The 15,073-nt window shown below is 38.0% G+C and overlaps 1 protein-coding gene across 6 annotated transcripts in view; it reads left to right on the forward strand.

Annotated features, from left to right (window-relative positions):
- The window catches only part of SGCG (sarcoglycan gamma), a 110,239-nt gene that overhangs the window by 14,800 nt on the left and 80,366 nt on the right, over positions 1-15,073 (forward strand). Inside the window, exon 2 of one of the 6 annotated variants that reach the window (XM_039565319.1) lies at positions 1,591-1,636. The exons of the other annotated variants lie outside the window; for them this stretch is intronic. The gene's annotated coding sequence lies outside the window, so the exon portion shown is untranslated. The remainder of the gene's footprint in view (positions 1-1,590; positions 1,637-15,073) is intronic. 6 annotated transcript variants of the gene reach the window in all.

The raw sequence follows: 15,073 nt of genomic DNA on the forward strand, positions 1-15,073 counted from the left end.
TCAGAACAGGATTGGGTCTAGAATTTTTCTGATTAGCGCCTGGGATATCTGACACCTGCTCTTCCATTTTCTGGGCACTTGTCCTTATTGAATAGGAGAATGATACTTCTCTTTAAAGTGTGCAAAGCCCCAGCTTATACCTGAGGAATGACTTCAGCCTGAGCAAAATCTGAGTCTTTTCATACTTGCAGAAAATGTAACTGAAAATCATCCATATTGAAAATAACCAAGTTTATAGGGAATATGTTCAAGGGGAGGTCCCATTTATCTTGGTGTAGTTTATGGGGTCTATTTATATTGCTTTCCTCTACGTAATGTTTATAACTGGCAATTGCAGTGCATAACTGTCTACAGAGATTTGTGGACAGCCAAGGAACATTTTTGGATTCCTTGACTAGTTCTACCAGCTGAATGTATATTGTGTAGGTCAGACAGGTTCTGATGATGTCTATAGTGTTCTTAACCTATCCTGAGATGCCATCTGTATCAGTCCCAGAGAGTTAGTCTGCACTGCGATGGTTCCACTCAAACCCTGCTCCCTAATACAAGTAACAACTATTCTAACAGAACCCAGTACAGGAACAACAGCTCAGTCTTGAACTCTTGCAGGTAGAAATGAATTATGTGTTTGCTCCCCTTAACATAAAAAAGAAGACTCAGAGAGGTGTTTGAGGTGCTGATATCTCCAGTGCTGTATTTATGATAAATTTTGGAAATACCTCAGCTCCATCTTGCCTAAAAGTCTGTCTTGGACAGTAGCTCACAACAAATGCCTAGGAAAGAATGTAAGGACAGGAAACATCATCTTTCAGTGATATTTCCCAGAATATTCTCCTACTCTCTGCATATTTCAAGAATTATCAGAGCCACTTGTCATGCCTCTGTATATGAGTTTTAGACAGATTTCCAGGAATCTATCTGCTTTACTTTTCCAATCTGGCAAAGTTCTTAGCATGTGGACCGTCTAGAGGCATCATTGCACTTGATCTGTTTACTCTTTGCCCTGAAATAATTCTGTACTGTGACATGTTTTCGGTAATTTTGTATTCTAGGAAGTCCTTATGGAAACAGAGAAGGAAGTCAGGGCCAGTCCTTTTCTCCCTCCTTGCCCTGGGCTTAGAATTAAGTCAAAGAATCCTTAGGCCTGGTAAATTTCCTACCATCCCTTGGAAGTCAAGCTGTAATTCCGTCTGAAGTCATTTACCAAGTATCTTCCTGTTAGATGGACTAGCATATGGACACTGGACACTGTCCAGCCATGGTCTGAAATGTGATCGAGTCGGTGGAGGCAATAATACCAAATATTTTGGTAGCTGGACTCTGTTTCCCAGGCTTGACATCTTGAAGCACATGTAGTGAAAGAAAAATGCTGCAGTTTTCTGTGTGGATATTTAGGCTGGAGTCTTTCCGTTGCAGATCACGCATAAAAATAAGATAACCTGCATACCAACTGGTGGTAGATGATTGTCTCTATTCCTGATAGTGATGGCAGGAGCCAGATTTGGGTGGTTGGGAGGAGAGGGTTTGGGATTGGGTTTTTGTTTTCATTGGATTTTTTTGTTGGTTTTTTCCCTGAAACTCTGCGTGAAGGAAGAAAAGAGAATTAAAGAACTGGCTGCTGTCTTCTGCGTAAGAGGTACTGGTCTAAAAGCTATTTTCGTAGTTTACTTTGAGTAAATCAAAAAATTGTGTTGTTGTAGATGGTGGATCTAGAAGGTACCTAAAAGAAAGAAATGGAGAGAACACCTCTATATGTATGTATTACTTAAATGGATATAATGGATATTCACTAGTCTTTTCTTTACTTCTGCTAAAGAATTGCTTCTTATAGAAGATGTGTGGGTTTAGAAGGAATTGAGAATATGATGAACATCACTGTCTCTTTTTTTCCCCCTTTTTTTTGGTGCCTAAATCACCATGCATAGGTTGCCAGAACAGATTTCAGAATTCCTTGCACTGGTTCATTAAATAGGTAAATTAACCTTACCTGAATTAGGTAGCATGCTCCTTTACATTAATAATTCTAATTACATGTTTTTTCAATTCTATGAAATTTTGTTTGGTCTGGCAGCCTCTTCTACCTTTCTGTAAGCTGCAAGCTGCTTTTTCTTTGTATACTCTCTTTGTATTTTAGTGTGCATCTATCGCATGTAAACCTGAACGTTTAAGCTCTTATTTGACTTAGAAATATCTGACTAGTTTCTAACGCTTTAAAAGTAATCTTTCTATCAAAAGTTGACAGTTTTCAACTTCTATTTTAATACTGCTACTCCTTTGATAGTTGTACTTTAATTTTCAGAAGATTGGATGCTAAACTAAAAGCTTCTTTGCATTCTGTCAGTCTTCAGCATTGTGGCTTATAATTTTGGTTCTTTGATGCATCTGAAAGTTTTAGATGCAGCTTTTTTGACATTGATTTTGTTGTTCTTGTTTCTGAGAAGTTAAAAAATTAGATGAATTTTTAAGCTTCTGAAGTATGTGTCATGAAGGCAAAGCATGTGTGAAGAGAACCGGGTAAAGCAAATCATTGTATACTTTTGACTTGGAATATGGCTAGATATTTTTGTTTTCAAATTTTAGATCAGTCTTTTGAGCAATTCCAGTTTTAAATTTCATTCTATCTGCATGACATCATGTGTTCCTGCACATGGAGAATTACATCAGTAAAATTCTCTCGTTGATTCCTCAGATATCCTCAGGATGCTTTCAAGATATTCCCTAACCAGAAATTTAAGAAACTAAGCAGCTGTGGCACAAGCAGTAGGGTTGTGAAGGGATAAACAGATGGCTGAAACTTGGAAAACAGAGAGTAAAAATACGTGCTAAATTTTTGCAGTGGAGAAACATTGTCTCTGTAGATCTGCAACAGTTCTGTGCTGAGACCCATCCACATAACACGGATCTTGCACAATGCACATCACGTGTCTTTTCTGTGATAGCACGTGTCAAAAGGGCTGTGTTGGGGTTTGGAGCTTTGATATTTGAAAAGAAGTTAGAGATAGGATCAATTGAAAAGCTTCAGAAGGACCTTCTGATTCTGAGTGATGAGACAGTAGAATGGCAAATCCAGGTCATGGAAATGTAAGGTATGTCAGAATAGACTAGAACAGAATACTTCAGTCAGAAGGGACTTTCTTCGATCATCTAGTCCACCTGCCATGTTGTCCTGTTGAAAGATGGAAAGTCCCTCAGTATGTTTCCTTGTTGCTTTCCTTATTGCATCAAAATACCATTAAAGTTACTCTAGGGAGAGTCACCCCTTGGTGTTCTTTGTTGGCCTTAAGCTTCTGAAGCTAGCTCTGTATTGTTATGTGCTCAACATAAAAAAAGGATGTTCTTTCTTTGCCTTTGCATGTGTAAGCCTTACAAAAAGTGTCCCAAACTCTTCATTTTCACAGTGGCAAGTGGGTTCTGTTGTTTCAGTGTAGCAATTTGTCCTCACCTGTCATATGTGGTGGTGCTTTTGGAACCAGTTCTGATACTAGCGTATGGTACCAGCCCATGGCGGGAACTAGATGATCATTAAGGTCCTTTCCAACCCAAGCCAACCCTTTGTAGGATTTTACTGGTACTTAGTGACCTGAATACCTTTAACATCTCACCTCAGTCATCTTGCTGTAAAGCCACATATCAAGCACAGCACCACTTTCAAAGTCTACAGCTGTGTTTTCAGTTCACCATTGTTTATTTGGAGGTTGGGTGGTGCCATGCCATCAGCTGTTAGAATACTTATGTGAGCCCATCAAAGAATGTGGGATAGAAAAGGCAAGTTTTTTCTATGCATTCTCTGCATCTAAGGAACTGATCGAAAGTGTCAGTGGTACAAAAATGGCAAGTGGGTATGTTCTGTCTTGTGCAATGTTAGTGGGGCAGGGATTGGAGCATTTCTCCTATGGACACTGGAAGGGAAAACTTCATTTTTTTGTCATTAGGATAAATTCGCACTTTGTTAAAATGTACTTGTGAATTATCCAAGGAAGGAGCACCATTACTGGTTAGGATAATTTTCCCCCTTGGTTTTGAAAGCTGCATTCATGAAAAGGGGCTTCAAAATGCAGCTAAGCAAGAATATCAGGATAAATAAGGGATTGGAGATAAAATAGCTCTTTCAGTTGAGAAGCTGTGGAAGATGTTGGATGGCGTTAACAACAACATCAGAGACAAGCTTTGTTTCTCTTCCTAGCTACAATGTGTGGTGTTTCTGAATGCTGATAGGAGAATTCCCATATGTAATCTGAATTAGAGTTTTGCAGACAGGAGCTTGATGAAAAGAGAGTTTATTTTTGTGGCTTGAATTAAGTCCCGTGGTAAAAAGCTGTACAGTCATCCACTTTAGTGACAGGTGCAGAGTAGATAGTGAATATTTTGGTTTTATGCAACACTTTTTGCATTTTTTTGTAAATTAGTTGAAGCAGCTGGAGAGTAAATAGACATGAGAAAATTTTATCTCAAATGGAGTTCAACAGCTACGCATCAAATCAAGTTCTAACATGGAAAGTAAAATATTTATAGACAGTGGAAGACAACTTATTATTTACAATCTGGGAAATTTTGATGCACTCACTTTTTAGAAAAAGCTTTTCTAGGAAATTAAATACCTTCCCAAAGGGACTGTTTGTTTTCTGGTTATTAAAAAAATAATGTCATATTGTAGCTGTGTATGGTCCTGATGTTTCTTTAATTGTTCTTATATTGGGACTTAGATTCTAGCCCCATGCTGAGTGGCTATTAAGGCAGTAAGAGAACTCCGGCAAGGGGATTGATACGGTACACCAGGACTTCATTTTTTTCCCCTAAGCTTTTCTGGAACTTCTAGAGACACCTTCTTCTACTTTATAGGTTGACTGCAGTTTGTTCCAGGCACATTCACAGTTTTCTCTGTTTGGGCCCTCTTTAAGTATGTGGGTGTGAGATTCTATGATTGTCTCACAGCCATAAAATCCTTTTCTGCTTTCACCTTGATTTCATATTACTAAAGAAAACGGAAAATGCAGCAAATATTCTGTAGCTGCTGAATTCTCTGCATTGCTATAGTTTTAGTTATTTATGAAAAATTTTAGTTTCTGTAAATGTTTCAAAGCATCTAATTTGTAAAACTTACTTTTGGAGACTATTTTAGTGTAAATTTTCAGTGTCTCTATAAACATACCTCTTTATAAAATCAATACCCTCCTTTTAAATATTATGTAATTTATTAAGCAAAACACTGAGATTTTCATGTAGTTTATACAAAAAAATCTATTATTCCTGATCATTAGCCCAGATTAACACAAATACACCAGGCAGACTTTTGTTAATTTCATTCTCAAAATTATACTTTACATTTTTGTTATTAGAGTTACTCTTGATAAGAATTATCCCAACAGTTCTGTAGAAGTCAGGATTTTCTAATGACTGCAAGCATTGTTCCTTAAATTCTATCTGTCTTTCCTCTTAAGATTGAATCTTTGTTTCACAGTGCTTAAAAAGAAGCAAGACAAAGGCATCCATCTTCAATCAAAGTTACAGCTATCTCCAAAGGCACATCACTGGGTCTAGCTGGGGTCGAGTCAACTCCCTGAAAAAGTTACACTATTCATACTCAGAAAAGCATTGGTTTGTGGAAATGTATGTTTTCTCACAAGGATGCTTGCTGTTTATGGATCCTTGCTAAAGCAGGTGAAATCAAGAGCTGTAATGAATTGCATGGGATTGGCTTAGGAATGAGGAGTGAGAATTGTTAGTACTTGACATCATTACAGATGCTGCATTGCAATCTGCTGAAAACTGGGAAGCATCCTTCAGAGATAGCCAGTTGTCAATAGTGCTGCTTCTGCACCAAGCGCATTAAATACGTATCTCAAAGTTTGAAACTGTTAGTGGTTCTGAGAGAGTGACACAGAACCTTCACTGCATTGCTAATTGATAATTACTCTTTCAATAAGAAAAAAAAAGAAACCTCATATCTCGTTTATGCTTAGTTATCTTTTGGGAATGCAAAGTACGTATAAGGTCACTTTAGTTGATAAGAAATTGACACTCCATTAGTTACAATGGATCCATCTGTTTGGCTTGCTATTTTTTACCTTATCTTGCTAATCGGGGCCTTTGCCCTCCTCTGGATCTGTTCCCTGGGCCTACACAGAACAAACAGTTGATTTTATGTGGTATTTCTAGTAAAAACTTTTGAAAAAAGATACTTTTAAGGTACTTATGTTTTTCATAGAGGAATATAAGTAAGCATGTAAATTTTACTGTTTACTAAGCATGGAAGAGGGACTATGAATCTGTCTTTTCTTGTCATACTTAATTTTGTAATTTTGGAATATGCCATTTAAAAATTTATATAGCCCAAAATATTTTCTATTAGTGATGTTGGGGATTTTTTAATTATAAATGAGTGTACAACACTCATATAAATATGAATTAGGTTGACATATTTTCTCCATTTTTTTGTAACCATAAAATAATTAACAAATGCAAATTACCTGGTTATCTGTACTGCTATAAGAAGAAGATTTAAAGTGGAGCTATTGGACAGTATATAGACCATGTACAAGTCGTTGTTTAGAATGTTGATGATTGCTGGAAAAGAAAGCAAGCTACCTAAGGTATAGACTTACTACAAGAATATGCTTCAAGTAGAAATAATGGTACAAAACAAAGCCCAATCTATTCTTTTGCAGTGAAAGACAAGTGAAGACTTCTCTTGCAGTGAAGACAAGAGACTTGCAATACATGAGGCTATAAAATGCTACTTGAGCAAAGAGATAGAATTTAATGTAGAAGAATCTCTTCATCTCTTGGCTTGTTCTGCAGAGGTTACATTGTATGATTAGAAGGGTGTACTAATTTCCTATCATCTTGGGGAGGGTGCTGCTGGAAAATGTTCAGTGAGTACAGTTTTGTTGCTCACAGAGGTAGTCTTTTATATTTTAAGGGCCATTCTCCTTAACCTGTATGTAGCTTGCACATTAAGCATCAAGAGCAGAAATGGTATCTTCCTACAGCAGATTGACTACTAAACCAGCAGCCTGGAAATGCTCCTTCTTTGTTCAGGGTCTGTCCTTTGTGGGTTTTCCTCCATTAGTTTCTCCCAGAGTAAGGTCAAACTTTCCTACAGTACTTCACAAGCTGCTCATCCTGGTCTCTCAATGCATGGCCTTTACATGAAGCATTGTTACAATCTGCCTGTAGGATTGAACAACTTCCCTAGCAACAGTGAAGGTGAGTCATTGTCTTTTTCACAGTCACTTGGGTATCCATATCACTGCAGGAGGAGTATTCCTATGTGCTGTTGGATGCTAAATATCACAAATGCAACACTCAGTGTCTATCTTCCCTGACTTTCCAGTCTTCAGCTAACAAGATACCCAGGAAAGCTGTCATGAAAATCAGTATGGCTGGAGGCAACTTCTCTTCTAGCCTCAGGTGTCAAAAGTGCCAATCCCTCCTTGATTCAGTCTTAAAAATGTAAGGAGAACACAAATATCCAAAAATATAGCTTCTCTTCCTGTGCCATTCTCAGGAGAAAATCTGAATATAGTCTTGACCAGACCTTTACTCCCCAGACTATTTCAGTAGCAAACAAAACTGCCATCCTTTCCACTTGCTCGGTCCTGTGGCAAGCAGTAGAGAATTGTGGGGGAATTTTGAGAGATACCTGTAAGTATTTTCACATGCACCCGCAAATGTATTGGACTATATGTCTGTTTTTAAAATGCAGCTTCATTAATTTTTTTCATCTTTTGGGGATATGTTATAGAAGACAGACAAGGAGTATTAAATGGTATAAGAAATAAGAACTACTAGCTATTGATAGCAAAGCAAGATGCCCTTGACTTAAGAAAAATCTTAAAATCTAAGCATGTCAAGCAAAGTTAATGAGGAAAGAGAAGTACATCAAGTGTCTACTAGAACTTGCCTGAGAATATAAAAATAAAGTGGTCTGGTATTGATGGCTTTGCCAAGCCCAGAATCAGATTTTAAGGTTCCTATGAGGCAGGTAAAATCAGTTAATTATAAAGTCTAACAATGACGATTAAAGAGAAAGAGCCCCAAAGATACGTGCACATTCTGAAAATCTGAAAGGCTTGGCACTGACTACTTGTATGTTGCTGGTTATTCTTTAAGGCCTCTTCCTATTGATATTCTTGGAAATATCAAGGATGCTTCCGTAGAAAATGCTAGAAAAAGTACAGATAGCTCTAAGTCATGGTTAAACTGGATATGCAGCTAGTTATACTGTGCATAAAATGGTCCATTCAGTTTTGTGCAATAGCTGACTAGACCAATGCACTTTTAGCCTGGTTTTGGTGCTTATCTGCTGGATTAATACACCGTAACAGAATAGGTGTGATGACCCACCCTTAAGGGGAAGTGTGGGTCATCACAGTAGGTTGGAGATGGTCAGACACCTTTTCCTTAGGAAATGGACAGTGAATTTCTGGAAGTTGTTTTCTGCTGGAGGGGCTGATCTGTGCCTTGGCTTTGTGTTTAGCCCTGCAGCCGTTTTCTAGCAGTCGATGGACTGGGTGTTTGACTGCACAGCTGAAAATTGTGTCATTTATTCAGACAGTAAATGAGGTGATCATACCAACTAGGATGCAGCTGTTGTCACTTCAGCTGATGCAAAGCCAATGGAGTGTGAGAAGTAAAGATGTGACATTAAATGTTGTGAGTAAATAACAGGGAAAAAGGCTTTTAACCATACCTTCTGGTTATGGTTAAAATGAACGTATTCCCTACTAGTCAATTACTTTGACTAGTAATTATGAAACTACTATGAATCACAAGTTCACTAGAGGAAAACTTGGGCATTTGTTGATAATGTTTCTTACTAAAATCAAACAAATTGTCTCCTGTTTTGCACAACTAGAGCAGCTGAGTAGAGCCTACTTCAGTTTGTTGTCCATTTCCATACTACTTGGTTATTCTTTATTATTTTTCATATTTGTCAGAATGGGATGTCAAATTATAATAAACATTGCTCCAGATAGCACTACTATTATTTCTTGTTTAAACTGATACAATTATTTATTTTACAAGTTATAGTCAAACTTTGCTTAATAAGTTGGAATGTCATATTCTTAAAGACTGCCAAAATTTATCAATTTACATCTGTCGATTTTAAGTCAACACTTTTACTGTGGTTACTCTGCTTGCTGTGGTTGCCTACAGCTCAGCCTCGAGGATAACCCTTCAAAATACTAGATAATACACTATTCCCATAGTTAATTTGCTCATTTCAATCTAACAGGAAATAGCTTATAATCTGTTCCCTGGTTGATTATTGTTTCTTCTGTATTGAAAGGGCGCCACTTAACATTTGCCAGCTTATGCCAGATGGCAAGTTCCTAATTAAATTCACTTCTCATGTGCCTAATTTTTCTACTTGCATTTTGGCAAAGCAAAAATCTCAGTAGGGCCAACAAATGGTTGGGGTATACTAACAATATTATTATTGTTATTTTTCAGTCTTTCTTATTAATAGTAGTTCAAAAAAGATCTTATGGATCAAGAGCTGTGACTTCACCTTTGGTGCCAAGGCTCTGCTTCAGTACAAGTTCAGAATGTCAAACCAGATTCTTAAAAATTATTTTCTCTACACTTCTACTGTTGCTCTTTAGAGGCTGTTTGATTTTTTCTACAGAAAGCAGGAGCACAAATGGCTGTTTCATTATTGTGGTTGATAAGAAAAATAACTTGTCCTTTTTTTGCTTCCTTTCCACTGGCCTTCTTTTTGTCTTCTTAAAACATTAGAAGAGGTAAAATCTCCTTTTTTTGCTTCCTTTCCACTGGCCTTCTTTTTGTCTTCTTAAAACATTGGAAGAGGTAAAATCTCCTGAGCTGAATGTTAAGCTTGCTTTTTCTGCCCGATGAGGACAATCACCTTGATCCAGAAAAGTGACTCTGAATTAAGTACTTTAGTCTTGCACTCTGAAATATGGTTCAGTACAGATTCTTCATGGAGAGATCTTGGGAAATCATCAATTGAATTGTATTTTTTAATGTGTAGAGGGTTCACGCTGGCTGGATGCCCAGCACCTACAAGACGCACTCTATCACTCCTCTTCCCAGCTGGTCGGGGAGAGGAAATACGGTGAAGGTTTCGTGGGTTGAGATAAGGACCAAGAAAGATCACTCGCCAAGTATTGTCATGGGGAAAACAGACTTGATTTGGGGATATTAATTGAATTTATTGCTAACAAAATCAGAGCAGGATAATGAGAAGTAAAAACAAATTTTAAAAACACCTTCCCCTACCTCTCCCTCTTTCTCATCTCTGCCTCCTCCTCCCTAGCAGTGCAGGGAGACGGGAATGAGGGTTACAGTCATTTCATCACACATTGTTATTGTTATTATTCTCAGCCAGAAGAGTCTCTCCTGCTCCAGTGTGGGGTCCCTCCCACAGGAGATGGTTCTCCCTGAACTTCTCCAGCATGAGGCCATCCCATGGGCAACAGTTCCTCGCAAGCTGCTGCAATGTGGGTCGCTCTTCCACAGGGTGCAGCCCTTCAGGCACAGCCTGCTCCAACAAGGGTCCCCCACAGAGTCACAAGTCCTACCAGGAAACCTGCTCCAGTGTGGGCTCGTTCTCTCCATGGGTCTGCAGGTCCCTGCCAGGAGCCTGCTCAAGCATGGGCTTCCCATGGGGTCACAGCCTCCTCTCAGACCTCCACCCGCTCCAGTGTGGGCTCCTCCATGGGCTGCAGGTGGATTTCTGCACCCCTGTGGATCTCCTGGGGCTGCAGGGGCTCAGCTGCTTCATCACAGTCTGCACCAGGGGCTGCAGAGGAATCTCAGCTCTGGCGCCTGGAGCACCTCCTCTGCCACCTTCTCCATTAACCTTGGGATCTGCAGCGCTGTCCCTCTCACATGTTCTCACCCTGCTCTTCTCTGGCTGCAATTATATCTTTTAAAAATTCTTCTTAAATATGTTATCTCAGAGGCGTTACCACCATTTCTGATCAGCCCAGCCTTGACCAGCGGTGTGTCCACCTTTGGAGCTGACAGGGATTGCTCTGCTGGACATGGGGGAAGCTTCTGGAAGCTTCTCACAGAAGCCACCCCTGTAGCCCCCTACTATCAAAATGTGGCCATGTAAACCCAATATGTAACTGTGTTTCGTTAACCAAAGATTACTCATGCCTTCAAGGTGAGAAGTTCTCTCTGTGAGCTGTTTTGCAGGGTTGACTCTGTACCTGTCAATGTGTTAACTATTTCTTGGGAATTTAAAAGTGAGGGACTCAGTTCCACAGTCAAAAATAGAAATTCTATAAAATACTGTATACTTCTAGTTTCTAGAATAATAGCTAATATATCTGTAGTCCATGCCGTTTTACTCTGCAGCACTAAAAACGCTTTTTATTGTGCCTTTTCTCACCCTCCACCCCATTTTTGGCATTTTAAAATGCTAGGGCGCTTTTTTCCCTGGCATTCTTTTAGTGAGTCATAGGGTGTAGTATGATTTTGATTGCAAAATTAATAGTAATCTACTTCAGAACAGCTTTACAATGGGAACTTGTAAAAGGAAAAATCATCAATCATTCAGCGATTTGTAGCATAGTTTTAAAGGAAAAGTAAAGTACTTTGGGAGCGTTGCCTTTCCTTGGCTACCAAAAAAACCACAGGAGATAATCAGTATTGGATAAAAGCTTTTCCTATACTGACTACAAGACATTAATTCATTCAGCTGATTTCAGAGAGCACATAATGGTTGTATTATGTTGTATTATGGTGTATGTGCAAATTATGGAAGAACAGTGTTTCCCTTTGTCTATTAGCAAGTTCATTCTACAACATAGGAGGGTATGGCCTAACCTGGGGGCTCTTAGTTGTTCCTACTTGATGTGTTCTATTTATAAGACTGACTGTATCAGGTAAGACCTCTGAAGGAATCAGAGGAGATTGTCATTCCTTAGAGGCATATAAAAATACTCTAAAAAAGACAATTTTAGAAACCACAAAATTATCAAGGAGTAAAAAAGCAGGAAGAAACACAATGAGGGTCTAAGAGCCTGCAGCTCCAGAGGAACAGTTAAGAGGAGAAATTGCTCCTTTGACTTGCAGAGCTGCAAGTCAAATTTCACAGGCGATAAAATGGCAACCTCCTTGATACTGGAGGGAACTTCAGAGTTTTTGAAATAAAATTACTGAGGAGGGAACAGACATCAGGTCTGAAAGAAAGGGTTTTTTGAGCAAAGAAAAACAGGCAATTACTTGTTCATAAGCTTTCTTCTATTTACATTCTGTCTTACCTGGCTGCTTCCAGGTTCTCTATTTAAATTTTTTTTTTTAAATTATATTATAATCTTGAGACTTACTGTGAGGAGCTCACCGTAAAGGAAACTTTTAAGCAAATTCACTTCAAAGTTCTGTTTTATATGTGTAAATATAAACATAAATTGTCTAGAAATAGATCACGTAAACTCATGTAACTTTCTTATACAGCTGAAGCCTTCATTATTCCTGATTCCTTTTTACATTGACTATTCATCAGAATGTGTGAACAGAAGTCATGTAAAATGAAAAAAATTCCAACTTATTTTGTCTAGATTAGTGCTAAATAAAATTTAGGATATAAATTATGCATATACTAGTTTTGCTCATACACTGATTTATACTAACACCCTCATTTCACTTGTATCAAGATTTAATTAGGTAAATGACTGCATATTAGCTATAACATACCTTTGGATTAACTCCCTTTTCAATTCTATGTATTTTCTTCTGTTAGCTTTCAAGTGTTAGTTTTATAGGGTTGTTTTTTGCAAGTACTTTTGGTATTTTGTAAGCTGAACCTATGCAACAAAAGAATTTAAAGAAGTTCTCTTCAGGTCTCATAACAAATTGTTAAGAATGTATTCACTTACTTAACAGCCAGTCTTAGTTAATCTCTTTGAGCATAAATGCTGGTCTGTAGTATGACCATCCTACAATAACTTTCCCCTCTTGTTTAACAGGGAAGAAGCACTGTTTTAATACTGTAGCTTTACATTATTAAATAGTTTTCCATCTTTTTATCACTTTTATTGAAGATTGGAGTTTTAAGAAAATTAAACTAATGCATATTCCCTCTATGGAATTAATTTAATAGTCAGTTGCTCCAAATATAAAATTACGATCCAGTAAATTCTGGGCATTGGGTCTGTCAGGGCATGAGTTCTGGGACAATGGTTCCTGTTATAGTGTCCAGGCCACTGTAATTTTCATATTTTCACTTCTCTTCTTCTAAATCTTTTGAAACTGGAAATATTTTTCTTGTGTGCCTTAACTTTCTTTTTTTTTCTTTCTGGAAAGGTGCATGGTGGTACTGAATGAGAAAACTATTCTAGCTAATTAAGTAGACACGGAATAACTGGATTTAAACAGAATTTTATATGCTTTATATGCTTTTGTTTCAAATGCAAATTAGATAAATGCTTAATTTCTCAGAATTAAATATATACTATATTGCTGAAATACAGCATTTAATAATAAAATAGAATGGTGGACTTTTATATCTCTCGATCACCAGTACTTCTGCTCTGTCAGTGAGTAGGGAAGGAAGCAAGAAGAATGAAAGTAGATAAAAGAAATAGGAAGAAAGCAAAGGAGAGTGTTAAGCTCATCGTACTCTTTAGGGTTTGTCTCCGTACAAGCCATTATGCAATATGAGAATATGGGTACAGAGGCAGTGCTTTCAAGATCTAATAAACCTGTTCTACCATGGAGGGACAGTCATTCAGTTTTCTGTTTCATACAGCCACCCGTACTGGGTGACACCCGTGTGTTTGCTTGAATCCTCAGAATTCAGATATCCGAAGGCATAATATCCCAAGGCATAATAGACCATCCTGCTCTGGACATTTAATGCATTTGAGGTTTTGCTTTTGTTTTTAGTAAAGGCCAGATGATGTAAGAGGAAATGTTATGACCAGAGAACATGAAATGTGGTTCTCTGTTGATTGTCAGTACTGTTGGCATGTGTTGTAGAAGTGATAGAGTAAATACTCTATTCTGCCTGTCACAGAGGGCTTGCAGATGGAGCTCTGAGTAGGTGCGCAATGAATCATATCCTAAAATAAAAATCTCAATGCACAAAATAGCACACCTATTAAAAAGTGCTTTGCTCCACCCTCCTGTCCAGAATATTAGAGAATTTCATATAAACAAAAGTATGGATTTCTGTATGCTTTGTTAAGTATACCAAAGAAAAAAACATTTATGGTATTCTTCTTGAGAAAAAACTAATAATTAACTTCCTCAAGCTAACAGGATTTGCATTTCATGCCTAGGAGAATGCTTGAATTATACCAACAATGCAACAGGACAAGATCATTACAAATCTGCGTGGACATTTAGTGTTTGGTGGGGTTTTTTGCTCCTTGATACTAAGTTAGGCAACATTTTCTGCTTTTAACGTAGTGCTATATAGCAAGGTCCCTCCCTTGTGTCTTCCAGTCAGCATAAGCTGCAGACTCCAAATTAATCTTTTCAGCTGGACTCTTTGAAAGGGTCTACAAACATGAGCTTTCCTGTTTGCTCTTAGAAGATAAATTTCTCCTGACTTACCTATATTCCAGGGCAGCTGTCAGGCTCATCTTTGCACAGAGTGCAGTGTTGAGCACAGAGTACACATGCAGCTTGTCACTTGTTTCACTTCTTAATTTCTTTAAAGGTTCATGCAGAATTAAACTCACAGAAATTAAATTGTTTTAAATCAGATTGTGTGAAGATGCAATCCAAGCAGAAGATCTAATTTAACACATCCTCCCCCCCTAAAAAACCTTAGCTAGCCCTCTGTGAAACAGTTGTTTCAACTCTGTGAGCAGTTTGAAACTGATCTGTGTAAATTAATTTTGTGTCTACATTAACTAGAAAAGAGATTGAGTAGAGCTGGTGAACAATAAGTGAAAAAGATTCCTTTTCTGGAGCCACTGAGTGTATTGGGGAGGAAAGGTGACAGAATGTGTCAAAAAGTGGGATAGAGAAAAGGCGTGTGGCAGCAAGGAACAAAAGCCTAGCAGCTGAAGCAGCGATTGAGATACTGTTAGGATGATCAGGCAATAGACCCACAGCCAGCTGTTCGTGCTCACAGATGAAAAAGTTC

This window comes from Corvus cornix, chromosome 1 (assembly GCF_000738735.6).
Source record: "Corvus cornix cornix isolate S_Up_H32 chromosome 1, ASM73873v5, whole genome shotgun sequence".
Lineage (NCBI taxonomy): Eukaryota > Metazoa > Chordata > Aves > Passeriformes > Corvidae > Corvus > Corvus cornix.